Consider the following 14,669-nt stretch of genomic DNA (forward strand, 5'->3'; position numbering starts at 1 on the left):
TTGTTTAGGAAAATTGGTACGTTATCTTCTGCAAGCCGGCATAATGCCAGCGCAGTGAACTTGCACCCGAGAAAAAGAGACGCACGCCATGATGAGTGACCTAGACTTGCGTTGCATTACTGTACCCGTCCAGTACATGCAGGCGGTGAAGCTCTTACTTTTTTATTACGGGTGGCACTGAAAATACTCTGTTACAAGGGCTACTGCTTAATTAATTTAACTTTAGCCCTACAGTGCAAATGAGTACTAGAAATGGAAAATTGAAGGAGATAAATAATCTGATTATCTATCACTTCACATGGGATGTTTTTGCTTATATATGGGATGACTTTAGGTGCTTTGCTTTTTATTGAGTGACCAGTGATACATCCACACATGAATGACTGAGTACTACTAAACTTATTAAGAGAGGTAGGGAGTGGCCACCGTAATAACCAGATCTATGCTGTGCTTGCAATACAAACTACTGCTACTATTGATGGTTGTATTTGGACAAAATTAAAACTTCTTTTCCTTGCCTTTCCTACACTGGAACGGACGTGCGGGTGCAGTGTTACATGCTCTTCAAAGTTACACTTAGTTCATCCACTGACCGTCTACTCTCTCTAGATCATGGGTACTCACAAACTTTCTCTCAGGGGCTAAATTTACAGTGTAGTTTGTGGCCGAGGGCCGCACTGGTGGGGGCGGAGTCAGAGGGGGCGGGGCTAAAGCAAAACGAAAACTTGTGACCATGAGGTTGCACACAGGTCCCTGCAGCAGATGCCTTCATCCACTGAGCCACCAGACCCAGCATTTACATACATCTCTCTCCCTCCTGCTCTCCCTCCTGCCCTCCCTCTCCTTCTCTCTCTCCCTCCTGCCCTCCCTCTCCCTCCCCCTCTGTCATCTCACTGTGTGTGTGTCTGTCTGTGTCAGCCTTCAGCCCGGGCTGAGACCGCTTCCTCAACGCGCACACACAGACAACCACACCAAAGTACTTAACAGGTCTTCTAGGTACTAGTCTAAAATGAAAACTTACTGGGGCCAGCAAAGGAGCCCTCGCCTGCCCGATCCTGGCCCTGTTCAACAGCATCCGCCGCCTGCTGCTCCTGTGTCTTCCCCTCGCCCCTGGGGGGAGCTGACGTACAACATGAAAGAAAGAACAGAAAACATGGATGATTGTTGCTTGTCAATGTCAACCAAATCAAACATTTCAAAACAACAATAACAAAATATTTCTGCGAAATTACATTGATTAGGGTTAGTTTTCATTGATTTGCGGACCTGCGACTTCTAAAGTCACGTAACTCACTAAACAAAGTACTGAAAGGTTCACCTAGGACTGGCAGGCAGCAGTTCGCAGGCAAGACGCAAAGTGACAGACAAACTCCATTGTGATTTCAGTCAGATCAGTGACAACACTAACAGTTGCCTGCTACATAACCAGTCATTTAAATAGTCAAACTATCAATCCACCGCCACTATTTTTCTTATTGTCAGGGGTACAAAGGAAGGGGCAGATTTAAGCCCTCTTTTGCTCCGTTCTTGCGTGACTTTTGTGACGCAGCAGCTAACCAAAAGAGGCGCCATGGTGCGGCGTATAATATTATAACAACGTGACGCATTTGGGAGATGCATCCCGTTATAAAGCCCTGCGCCATCAGGGGGCGTTCCGGCGCAAGGGAGGGCATTCCTGCGCTGGTACACATCCTAAAAGTGGCTGAGGGAAATCTACAAAATTTCAATCAGTCACCTTTAGGACAATGATGCGTCACACAAACCCTGCACCTGCTTGAAGCAGATGTACGGCTTGACCCAGCATTGGGGAGATAGGGTACCCCAGAGCATTGCTGGAGCTGCGCCATCGTTGCGACGCAACTCCAGCAGTAAAGCTTCGGTGACGTTTTGGGCCCATGGTGCGCCGCATTGCAAATACGGCGCACCATGTTTGGTGGTGGTAGCGGGCCGCACAATTAATGGCGCATCCCTGCTACTTTGCAGGGATGCGACGGTAATTGCAATTCTGCCCCTTAGGGGCATACTTCGCCAGATCAAATACGTCACGAAAAACTACCCTTGCGACACGGCAGATGCGCCTCATTTACAATGCGGCGCACCCTGGCGCAAGGGTAGGCACTTGCGTGACGCATCTCGTCACGTAAGAGCGGCGCATCGCTGGAGTCACGTCGCCAACGCAATGCTACTCCAGTAATGCTCAGGGCCACCCAATACTTAACATGCTGTGTCAGTCCTTACGCCTGCTTCAAGCAGGCATAAGGAATTGAATTGACGTAGCAGCGTCGCAGAAGTGCCTGCGTTAAATCTTGTAGATTTCACGCAGGCACTTTTGCAAGGCGCACAGCCGCCGGACCGCGCCCACCCTGCGTACTAGGAACGCACCCATTGTGGTGCAGGCCCATGGCTTTATAACGTGACGCATCTCCCTAGATGCGTCACGCTGTAAATGACTCGCAGGGATGCGCCACGTTTACGTCGCTGTTGCGTTTCGCAAGGCAACGTAAACGTGGCGCAAGGGGCTTGTAAATGTAATCTGCCCCCTAGTGTCTAGCATTATGCAGTTCTGTAAAGTACACTCATACATAATAGTTACTCAGGCCAATGAGACCACAAAATAGAAAACAAATAGGCATAGTAGCAACGCCACTGAGAAGGAGAGCAGTGCACCTGAAATGCACAGAAGATTTTGAAATATAATTTAACTACAATGTAATCGTCATCAGCGGCATTATTGGCTTGCTCCATGTAAAAAAAAAATATTTGCAATACAACAACACAGAGCAGGAGAAAACATAGTAGTGAGTGATATAGCTACTACTACTCACCAAGCCCGGGGATCTCCAAGCCGAGCTGGTCCAGCAGGTCGCGCTCCCGGTCCAGGAGGTCTGTCCAGCGGTGGGTGGCCTGGCTGTAGGTGCGCTGGACCCCGTAGAGGTGGGACATGGCCCAGCACACCTTCTCCCACCGCTTCCGGCACTCCCGGATGTTGTAGCCGCCGGCCGCGATCCTGCCGCCTCCCGCGATGGTCCTGGGCAGGCGGCGCTGGACGAAGTAGACCAGCGCGCCCACTTCCTCCAGGCTGAAGATCTCCCGTCGCGTCTCCTGCTCCCCCCTCACTCGACCGCATGCTGTCCTGGCACGGGGTCCAGGACTCCTCCTCCCCGCTGCCGCTGCGGCCCTCAAGTGCCTGGGCAGCTTCACGGCGCCTGGCTTCACCATGGTCTGGGCAGGTAAGGTAGGAAGTAGAAAATTGAGAAGGAATAGGATAGGGAAGAAGAAAAGAAAAGAGTTTAAAAAAGTAGTTTAAAAGTAAAGAAAAATAGCAGAAAAGACAAAAATATACAGCTAGGAAAAGAGAGGTATAGAAAAGAAGCAAAATCGTTCAAAAAAACTGAAAACAAGCAAAGGATGGCAAAGATAGCAAGAGGATTAAACACCATGCCCAGACACAGGAAATGAATGAAAAACAAGATGGCCGCCGCCCGTTCACGAGCGCGAAAGTAAGTTCCCACGAGATTTTCCTCGCGATCTCGTGCGAACTTGTACTCGCAATGCGCTAACTTCGCGAGATTATACATAGCGGGCCGAAACGGAACTACGTCACGCAAACAAAATGGCCGCGCCAGTACTCGACCTTGGGGGTAAATTTGCGTGTTGCGCTGCAAGCGGCTCGCGAATACTGCAAAAAAACTCGCGAAACAACAAGCCGCAAAAAAATATAAAGCTCATTCGCACGAATTGGCGGCTTCCGCGGTCGGTTTCGCACGACGCCGCGCGAATAGCGTGAAAAAAACAAAAAACGATTTTTGCAAAAGCAAAAGCAATGAGCAGGTGCAAAAGGTCAACCTCATCATTTGTAACGATTCCCTGTAGTGCTTCCTGAGGGGGCCCTCCAGAATTCGGTTGCCTGCTTGCAACTATTGTGTGACCCTGCTCTGACCTTAACTGTATGCCACAAAGGTCCTGATTTACAGCTAAGGGAGCAGACAAGCAGGTGCCAGGCTGGAACTTCAAATTCAGCCCCTAATTCATTATTGTCAGTTGGGGCAGGGCAGGTGTTGTTAATAAACTAACCCCAAATTGATTCATGTCAGTTCAAGCAGGTCAGGTGGGCTTGCTTTCCCCCCCCCCATCTTCTACAGTGATGATGAACTAGAGGGTGGCATTGATGTAACAGAGGGTGGCATGGGTCAAAGAGAGGGTGGCAGTGGTGAAACAGAGGGTGCTGGGAGGCTGTGATGATAAACCAGACGTAGAAACAATATAGTCGCGACCGTTGCGAGCCGACAAGTAAGTTCGCAATTGCGAACTAGTACCAAATCCTCCCGAACTGGCAGAAACACTTGCGAACACAAAAATAAAAAATCCGCAAATTCGCGGGAATTCGCGGATTTTGCGGATTGCGAATTAGCAAATCCGCAAAATTCGCGAACGCCAGATTTGCAAAATTTGCCCATGCTTACTGCAGCGGAATAAAAGGAAACACCTTCCTGAGTAGCTTCAGAATATAGAAACAAGTGGAGGTTACATGATTGATCTGGACCGAAAAGCCTAGTTGCTCATCAACTATGATCCCCAAGTTCTTAACTTTAGAGGATGGTGTTGGACATATGCCAGCCTCTATCTGCCACCATGCGGGGTCCCACAGGGACGGACTGCCACCAAACTCCATCATCTCTGTCTTATCAGATAATTGTTGCTCAACCAGCTCATTATGTGACTCAGACATGCATGGAAACTCGCAGCAGCAGACGCCTCCTGATGTGACGCAGAGATGATAATATGTGTGTCATCTGCGTAAGACACAAACGAGAACACATGCTGTCTAATGAGACTGGCGAGTGGGGTGACATAGATGTTGAACAAAGTCAGAGACAGTGCTGATCCCTGTAGGACTCCTCAAGGCAGAAGGAATGTTTCAGACTGTGTATTTTCCCAGTACAAAGTCTGTTCCCTATCCTCTAAAAAAGACGAAACGAGGGACAGAGCCGCCTCCCCAATACCCACCGCCTTCAACCACAAACTAACACTGTGTGATTCACAGAGTCAAATGCTGCCGATAGGTCAAGGAGGATGAGGATCACTCTACCTCCCCCATCCACCTGTCTCCAAATATCTTCTGTTGCCATGACTAACGCAGTCTCGGTCGAATGACCGGACCAAAATCCATGCTGACTTGGATCCAGCAGGTTGTTAATGTCTAAGTAGGTTGACAGCTCCTGATGTATTGACCTCTTAAGGATTTCGACTGCAATCGGCTGACAAGAGATAGGTTGATAATTCTTAGCCTCCAGTCGATCAAGCTGGGGCTTTTTGAGAATTGGTCTGATGCAGACTTTTTTCCTCACTGGCGGATAGATCCCTGATTCTATCACTTGATTTAAGATGGGAGTTAAGTGCCTTCTAATATCCCCAGACACCATATGCATGACAGTAGGTGGGCACAGATATCTAGGAGATCCTGACTTAGTAAATAACAGAAGTTTATTTACTGCAGTGGGAGACAGTGTGCTGAACGTGTTGAACTGACAATGCTGCGTCTTGTCCTCTATTATGGTCGATTGACCATTGTTGTTTACCTACCTGTTAATCCGAAGGTCATCATAGATCGTTTTGATCCTAGTTTGAAAAAACTTTGCCATTTTAGTGCATAAAGTGGAGTCTGGATCAAATCGTGTGCTCTGACGTGGTCTTGATAGCGCTTGAATATTTGTTTAAAGTTCCTTAGTGGAGTTGCTAGCCGCCTCTATTTTTGTTGAATAGTAAATCTTTTTTGCTTGGATAATAGCTTCTTTATATAGTTGTAAAGCTCTATTATAGGATATCTTATGCTCCTTGCTATATTCAGTTCTCCATACACGTTCGGCTTTCCAGCATGTGGCTTTCAACTCCGTACCGTACCATGGCGATGACTTAGTTTAATGACTTTCTCAGGGGCCACTCTGTTTACCGCCAACTAGCCCTTGGAGTCTCTCTGGTGGTCCTGGGTTTAACAGATCCAGAGTGCACTGAAGAGGTGATGTTTGGTGCCTAATATTTACAGGTGGGCCTTCTTTGAAGTGGAAGAAGCTTTTAGAGGTTTCCCTTTGAAGTCCACATGCCTCCTGCCCTCCCTACCCAGACTAAATGCATGGGTAGGCAGCCATTTGAGTGGAGGCAGAGCATCGTCTATTCATGTGTAAGAAGGGCTCAGCCCAGCTCTGTCCTCTTATCCTTCCAGTGATGGCTTATCAAAGCACATCTAAACTTTTTATTGTGTGTGGCTTTCTGGAGGAATACACAAAGCCCAACTACCATCTAAATCCAGTCATGTGACCCAGAGACAGGCTGCAGGCACTAAATAGCCAAGGCAGGAAAATGCCAACATTTAAAAATTGTAAGTCAAAATCTGACTTCACCATGAGAGGATTTTTCATTACTATTCCAATGCATGAACTGGTTACCTGCACCCTGGGCACAGGAAGTGCCACCTTTACTAGGGACTTACAAGTAAATGTAATATGACATTTGAGTTTAATCCCATTCTACCATATCGTAGGGAGAGAGCACAAGCACTTTACTACTGGTTAGTAGTGATAAAGTGTGCTGAGTCCTAAAGCAGGAGGAGGGAAGGCTAAAGGTTAGGGAGAAAACCACATTAAGGATGCCAGTTCTAACCTGGGTAAAGAGGAGTGAACTAATAATTTAGATTTAGCAAGAGAGAAGAAAAGAATAGCTATTTGCAAACCACACATGCAAGAACATTTATAACAAAACTCAATGATATTCATTTTGTCTACCTGTGAACTCTATGGACCCCGCCAGGATTAGGTCTGGTTATCTTTAGGTTGCTACTGAAATATAGTAGTTGGAGGAAGCACGTGTGCTTTGCAGACAATGATGCTAATGGTTACTGCTTTGCCAATTCGAGACTTTCTGAATTTTGATTTTATCTTTTATACTTTGTCTATTTCTCCTCCTTATACTTTTGCATAACTAACTATTCCTCACTTACGAACTCGTATTAAATGTATTTATTTGGCATTTCATATATTACATAATTTACCATCAATTCCAGTTCCCTGCTATTACCTTCGAATTATGAGCCAACGATTACAGAGATACAAGAAACAGCAATTCAAAGGATATGTACCGTATTTTCCGGCGTATAAGACGACTTTTTAACCCCTTAAAATGTTCTGGAAAGTCGGGGGTCGTCTTATACGCCGGATGCTAAATTTGAAGGAATGTTTTCATGCATTTTTACATAGCGCGGACTACACCCGAAGGTGTCAGACTGCTTCTGCATTATATAAAAATGGGCTGATGTGAGCAACAATAACAATGGACAAATTACAAAAGCAAACATTAAGTTACATGGATCAAAAGTGACAAGCAACCAAAATACATGAGGTAGCAATCGGTACATTCCTGGAGAAAAAGTGATAAGTGTGCAGGTTACAAAAGCATACAAAGAATACAAAGCATACAAAGCATACAAAGTACGAGCCAAAATAAAATAAAATACATTCTCAAAATGGCTATGCAGGACTGCGTTGGACTGCACTGGAAGTGGGGGTAGTCTTATACGGCGAGTATAGCACAAAACCTACATTTTATTAAGCAAAGTAGGGGGTCGTCTTATACGCCGGGTCGTCTTATACGCCGGAAAATACGGTATTTATTTATCATTGCTTATTATTTGCAAAACCTCAAAATGCTCGAAAATATTACATGATAGCAGGACTGAACATTCCATATTAGTTAGCACTAGGCCCATGTGTGATTTTCATGTCCTGGGTCTAATCGTGTTTAATTCCCAAATTGCATGTTACACAAACGTTTGTGTAATTTCTCATGATTTTTGCATGAAGGAGGCTATTTTAAACCAAAAATTCTTGTTGAGAAATATTTTCTGCTCAAACCATTCTCCTGCAATATGTAGATAACTTTTCTATGCGAGGTAAGTCATCTCCTAGAAAAGCCATAGCTTGCTCAGAGCTTATTCTCATCTATTCAGTTCTTAACTGTTCTACACCAGTAATGGACTCAATCCTCTACTTCTACTATGTCCATCGGGCTATGAGAAAGAACTCAAAGGCAGCAGGATAGCAGACAGGTTGGTTTTATAGCACTAAACAATAATGGTGAGCCATGTGGAAAGCAAAGGCTAATTTTACCAAGAGATCGTTGCTCCTCATCACGGCACAAAAGAAACTGCTCCAACTAATATCCAGTAATGAGAGGCTACACCGTTGGAGGAGGAGACATAGCACCGTATTGACAAAGAGTAGGGTTTTTGTAATGAAGATTCTATGTAACAAATTGGAACATTATCACTTAATTTCTCTTCTTTGTCCCAGGCCTTACAGTATGAAGTTATATCAAGTGCCAGCCTTTCAAACACAATCCATTTACAGTAACGTGTAGTTCTAGTTTATCTCATAACCCTCTCGAGAGTATTAGATCCAGGCACCATATTGTAATATAAGTGCTAGTCTAATGAACCCTCAAATCAGTGGCCATAGAAAACTGACACAGTTAGTCCACATTTAAGATTATGAAAAGGTCAAGCCACAGGAGGGTGGTATTGCAAATAGGCAAAAATGTATTGAAAGACCAGATCTGAACGAACCACCAAAGGGATACAAATGGTTCAGTATATTTATTTATTTTATTTATTTATTGACATTTGTAGAGCGCGGCGAATACCCGTGGGCGTCTCGGCGCTAGTTAAGGGATGGATCAGCAACTGGGGTAAAGAAGATATACAAGGCTATTGGTCAAATAACCACGTCTTTAGCTGTTTGCGGAATGTGAACAGGGAGGGACTTGCTCGGATATGTGCAGGAAGGGTGTTCCAGAGTCTAGGGGCGGCAACCAGGAAACGCCTGTCGCCCCAGGTGACTGTTCTAGTGCAAGGCACAGCCAAAAAGTTCTGAATAGAGGAACGAAGAGATCGGGTTGGGACATGATGGAGAAGATTCTGTTTGAGAAAGTGGGGACCTTGATTATAGAAATATATTGAGTATAGAAATATCGAGGGACAAAATATTGAATTATCAAAATATCGGCGCCAAAATATCGAGGGACAGAATATAGAATGCCTATCTACAAACAGATAAGTACTAAAATATCGATTCCAAAATATAGAATGTTAAAATATAGTTAACTAAAATATCGAATTTTTTAATTGTATTAGAAATACTAGAAATGTAATTAAATCATGAACAAAATAAAATAAAACATAATTAAAATAACGTAAAAAAGCTTAAAATGTTAAAATAATAAATTAAATGTAAAAAAAATGTTTAATATAAATTTACTTAATATTATAAAATAATTATTAATCTTAATTATAAAATATTTAAGACATTAATAGAAATATATTGACATAAATATATACATAAATATAATATATAAATATAAAAAGAAATAAAATATAACAATTAAAATAATTAAAATACAGTTTTTAATGGTAATTAATGAGTGCAACAGTAGTGAAAACTTTGGATAGCGTAGGGGTTAAAATTACTATTCCCACTCCAGAGAGTGCAACAGTAGGGAACACATTGGCTAGCGTAGGGGGAAAAATTATTATTCCCACTCCTAAGAGTGCAACAGTAGAGAAAGCATTGGATAGCGGGAGGGTAAAAATTACTATTCCCACTCCAGAGTGTGCAACAGTAGGGAAAACGTTGGATAGCGTAGTGGCAAAAATTACTATTCCCACTCCAGAGAGTGCAACAGTAAGGAAAGCGTTGGATAGCGGGAGGGTAAAAATTACTATTCCCACTCTAGAGAGTGCAACAGTAGGGAAAACATTTGATACCGTGGGGGTAAAAATTACTATTCCCACTCCAGAGAGTGCAACAGTAGGGAAAACGTTGGATAGCGAGGGGGTAAAAATTATTATTCCCACTCCAGAGAGTGCAACAGTAGGGAAAGTGTTGGATAGCGTAGGGGTAAAAATGACTATTCCCACTCCAGAGAGTGCAACAGTAGGGAAAATGTTGGATAGCGTAGGGGTGAAAATTACTATTCCCACTCCAAACAGTGCAACAGTAGGGAAAGGGTTGGATAGCGGGGGGGGGGGAAATGTATATTCCGATTCCAGAGAGTGCAACAGTAGGGTAAGCGTCGGATAGCATAGGGGTAAAAAATACTATTCCTACTCCAGAGAGTGCAACAGTAGGGAAAGAAATGATTTAATATTAAAATAAGATTAAATTAATTATCAATAACAATAATACATTTATTAAAAATCATGACCAATTAATAACCATTAATTACAATTAAAAAGAATATTACCAATTAATAAATCAATTACCAATAAATAATTAATTATCAAATAATTATCAATACATATAAATAAAAATAAATATTAACTTTATTACAATTAAATTACTTCACACCCAATTCCCCTATAAACCCACAACCCGCTCCTAATAATAAAAAATACAATTAACATAATTATCAATTAATCAATTAATACAAATTCATAAAAATGTATTACCAATAAATAAACATTAATTACCAGTTAATAATTATTTATCAAATAATTAATTGTCAATATATATAAATAAAATGAAATATTTAATTTATGATAACTAAATTACTTCACACACTATTCCCCTACAAACCCACAACCCGCTCCTAATAATAAAAAATACATTTACCAGAATCATCAATTAATCAATTAATAAAAAATAATTACCAATTAATAAAATGTAATTACCAATTAATAATGAATTATTAATCAATTAATTATCAATACATATAAATAAAAAATAATATTTAACTTAAAATACTTAAATTACTTTCCACCCTATTCCCCTATAAACCCACAACCCGCTACGGAATTAAATTACGCAAAAATTAAATTACATAACATTCATTGCTTTAAAAAAAAACATAAATTAGAAAAATAATACATCATTTTAACACATATACTACCATACATAACACAATAAAAAATCGATATTATGGGAATCTATATTATAAAATTCGATATTGTGGGATTCGATATTTCCTACCCCAATTTTGATATTCTATAATATCTATATTTTGACAATTCGATATTCTATCCGTTCTATATTTTTGATTCGAAATTCTGTCCATTCGATATTTTGGAATCGATTTTTAGGGTGTTCACCGATACGAACATCAAGCAGCAGCCATGCAGTTGTCCAACTTCCAGGAGTCACAATGCCGAAACCATTGCCATGGCAATGATTCAAGAAAGGTCACATCCATGTAGAACGTAGGTGGTTAGTCAGTGACACGCATACGGTCAAGTCATATGAATAAAGAAGAAAAGCACATGAACCAACATGCCTTGGAGAAATCTGCACAAAGCATCAAAATGCCAGGATATGGAAATGAAATGAACTTAGATAGATACAGAGAAACACCCAGTCAAAGATCAGGTATTTATGGCCTTGGGCAAAGAAAGATGGCCTGAATGTTTGTTAGATTCATAGACATAGGACAGTTGCCTGTTTCCCAGACATGGCTCAATTTTTTAAATGTAAGCACGGAGTAAACGCATGCGAAACAACGTATGCCATTACAATGCATACCATTACAATGCAAGTTGTTACAACGACTTGCTGTAGGGGGCAGAAGGTGTTGGATTTTATATCCAACACCATCCCTACTGTTGCACAGACGGGAGTGAGTTGGAATAGTAAATTATACTATTCCAAACTCCAGCACCCCCTTACAACAAGTCGATGTAATGGCTTCTGTTGTAATGGTATGCATAGTAACAACGCTGTCTTTTTAATGACTATGTTGTAATGGCATGCGTTGTAAAAGCATGCCTTCTAACGTGCCCTATACTAAGCACAGTGACAAAGAAGAAGTAAGAAGTGGTAGCTATCTGGTTGGTGCTTTCATTTCCTTTTAATGGGCAGACATCCTCGTGGAGGTCCTGCAGACTATGCTCAAAGTGAACCAGAAAAAGAGAACATAAGACTGACTCAGGGGATTATATCTGGGAATGTAAGCTTCAGCATGGGCCACTAGCTCATTGCACTTGATTATTCAGTACAGGCAGGTCGGTGGAATGACAACTGGTGGCCCTCGGAATTGGGATTGACTCCATCTCCTGTAATAGAGATAAAAAATCTTGGAGATAGGTTGGACCCGACACTCAGTTTCACTTGCCATACCAAGAGAGTGGCAGCATCTTGCTATGGCATTATCAGGGGTCTTAGGCCAATACTTAAATTTTTCGATGCCCCCACCAGACAGCTAGTAGTCCAGGCTTCAGTATTATCCAGGCTAGACTATGCTAGTGCATTGCTGGCTGGAATTAACCAGGCTGAACTTACGCGGCTACAGCGAGTGCAAAATGCCGCAGCCAGAGCGGTGGTGGGTCTACCTAGGAGGTGTTCAGTCTCTAGAACACTGAATTCGCTACACTGGTTGCCTGTTGGTCAGAGGATCAACTTTAAGGTGCTCTGCCTGGCTTTTAAAATTCTGAAAGGTATGGCTCCCCAAATTCTGGCGAATCTTTTGACTTCTTACGTTCCCTCGCGATCCTTGAGATCGATGGGTCAGAATTTGTCGGTGGTTCCACGCTTTAGGCTTAGTAGAATTGGCGGCCGCTCTTTTCGAGTAGTGGCCGCGAAATTGTGGAACTCCCTTCCCGCTGAGATACGGGCATTAGATGGTTTATTCCAGTTCAGACGGGCCATTAAAACTTTTCTCTTTGCTTAAATTTTCTGACTAAGTCTCTTTTTAACGCTGTGTTATGTATACCTTCTTAGTGCGCCAGGACGCCCCTTTGCTGGGGCAGCTGTGCGCGATACAAAAACAAATAACATAACATAACATAACATAACAGGGGTTTCAAGCCAGGGATTTCATCAGGCTTCTTTCAGTTTAAATGAAATTCCTCCTCTTCCCCTTAGACAGACATGAATCTACTTGTCCAAAGAGCTTTTGGTCAGTTTGATAGTTTTGATTGAGCCAACATTTTCCCTGTCTAACCGTGTAATTGTAATTATATAGCGCTTTCTACCCCTGATTGGGCCCCAAATCGATTCTCAGCGAGTTGCACGCTACTCCAGTACTCAAAAAGGATTTGTGCTGAATTAGTATAGGGAAATATGAATTGATTTGAGCAGTGGACATGTGAGTCTGTTAGTTGGATTGAAAAGGATAATGGAGGAATAGAAGAAGGAAGGGCCTAGAAAGTGTTTATTTGGAGATCATAGTAGTAGGAGGAGGTTAGGGATGAATAAAGGAGAGATGAATGGGGGGAGAGTCTCTAGAAGAGGATTAGGGAGAAAAATTAGGTCTCGGATGAGTCTAAGGAGGGATACATGATTCAAGGGTTTAGAAATGGTTTTCGGGAGATCTTAATAGTGAAATGAGGTTTGGGGTGATGCAAGGAGAGACAGAGGAGGGAAGAGTCCAGAAAGGGTTACTTTTTTAATCGTAGTAGAAAGAGGTTTGGAATAAGAGTGGAGGTAGAGGATGTATTGAGAGAGGTATTGATAGAGATATAGGGTAGTGCATTGGAGAGACTCAAATTTATATAGAAAAACAGTATCCCATATGGAGAACTGTTGTGATTAAAAAGAAACTGTTCAAGAAACAGTGATTTCATATCTGCAGCACATGATGCCATTGAAAGATTTAAGATACGGGGTTATTCAGATCAGCTGCTTCAGAATAACTTTGACAGAGTAAATAAAATACCCAGACACTGTCTTTTAACAGATAAGCAGCAACAAGGTGTCACTCAGATTAATAGCTTCAGAATCCTTACGTCCTTTTCGAGAAACTCAGAAAGATTACAACATGTACTGACACGCAACTGGGACATTCTCAAATTTGACTCTGTCATTGGGCGAGACATACCAGACCACCCTAAAACAACATATAGGCGTTCTTGCTCCTTGAAAGACTCATTGGTACAGAGCCATTTGGAATCCATTCCTTGCAACCCTAGATTGATTAATGTCACTGGATTCTTCCCATGTTCCAAGTGAAAAGCTTGTAGGAACAGTGTAAAAATCTTAACATACCAAGTTACAGGGATGTCTGGCCTCAAGTAGATCACTAAGTTTCTCACATGCAACACACCGTTCTGTGTCTATAGTCTTGTGTGCCCCTGTAATTTACAATATATAGGCAGCACTATACACCCTACTAAAACACAGGATTTTGGAACATGCAAGGGCCATTGAAAGAAACAACTTAACCTATCCCGTAGCCAGGCATTTTGGTCGTTTCCATGAAAGCAATAGAAATCTACTGAAATTCTATTGTCTTGACCATGTCCCAATACACGAACTGGGTGGGAACAGAGAACTAAAATTACGGAGATTGGAATCCAGATTCATTGTTGACCTACAGACCAGGGTTCCGCTAGGCCTTAACACTGAAAAAGAGCTAGCAATACACCTAGGCTAACGGTTCTCTGGTACTGCATTTACAGTAGGTTGCACCTACTCACTGAATAAGCGTTCATTACTATTCTTCATTTATGTATTCCCATCTTTTTTTATCAATTATTGCCGACATTTTCAGTGTCACTTTGTAAATATTGTAAATAAGGCACTAATTTTGATTTCACTCACCGATTGAAAAAATGCATATATTAATAGCGGCTTTGCCAAAAGAATGGATATCCATATAGGCCATCACTGTGATTGTCCTGTGCATCAGGATCA

Source organism: Lissotriton vulgaris, chromosome 1_1 (genome assembly GCF_964263255.1).
Source record: "Lissotriton vulgaris chromosome 1_1, aLisVul1.2, whole genome shotgun sequence".
In the NCBI taxonomy this organism is placed as follows: Eukaryota; Metazoa; Chordata; class Amphibia; order Caudata; family Salamandridae; genus Lissotriton; species Lissotriton vulgaris.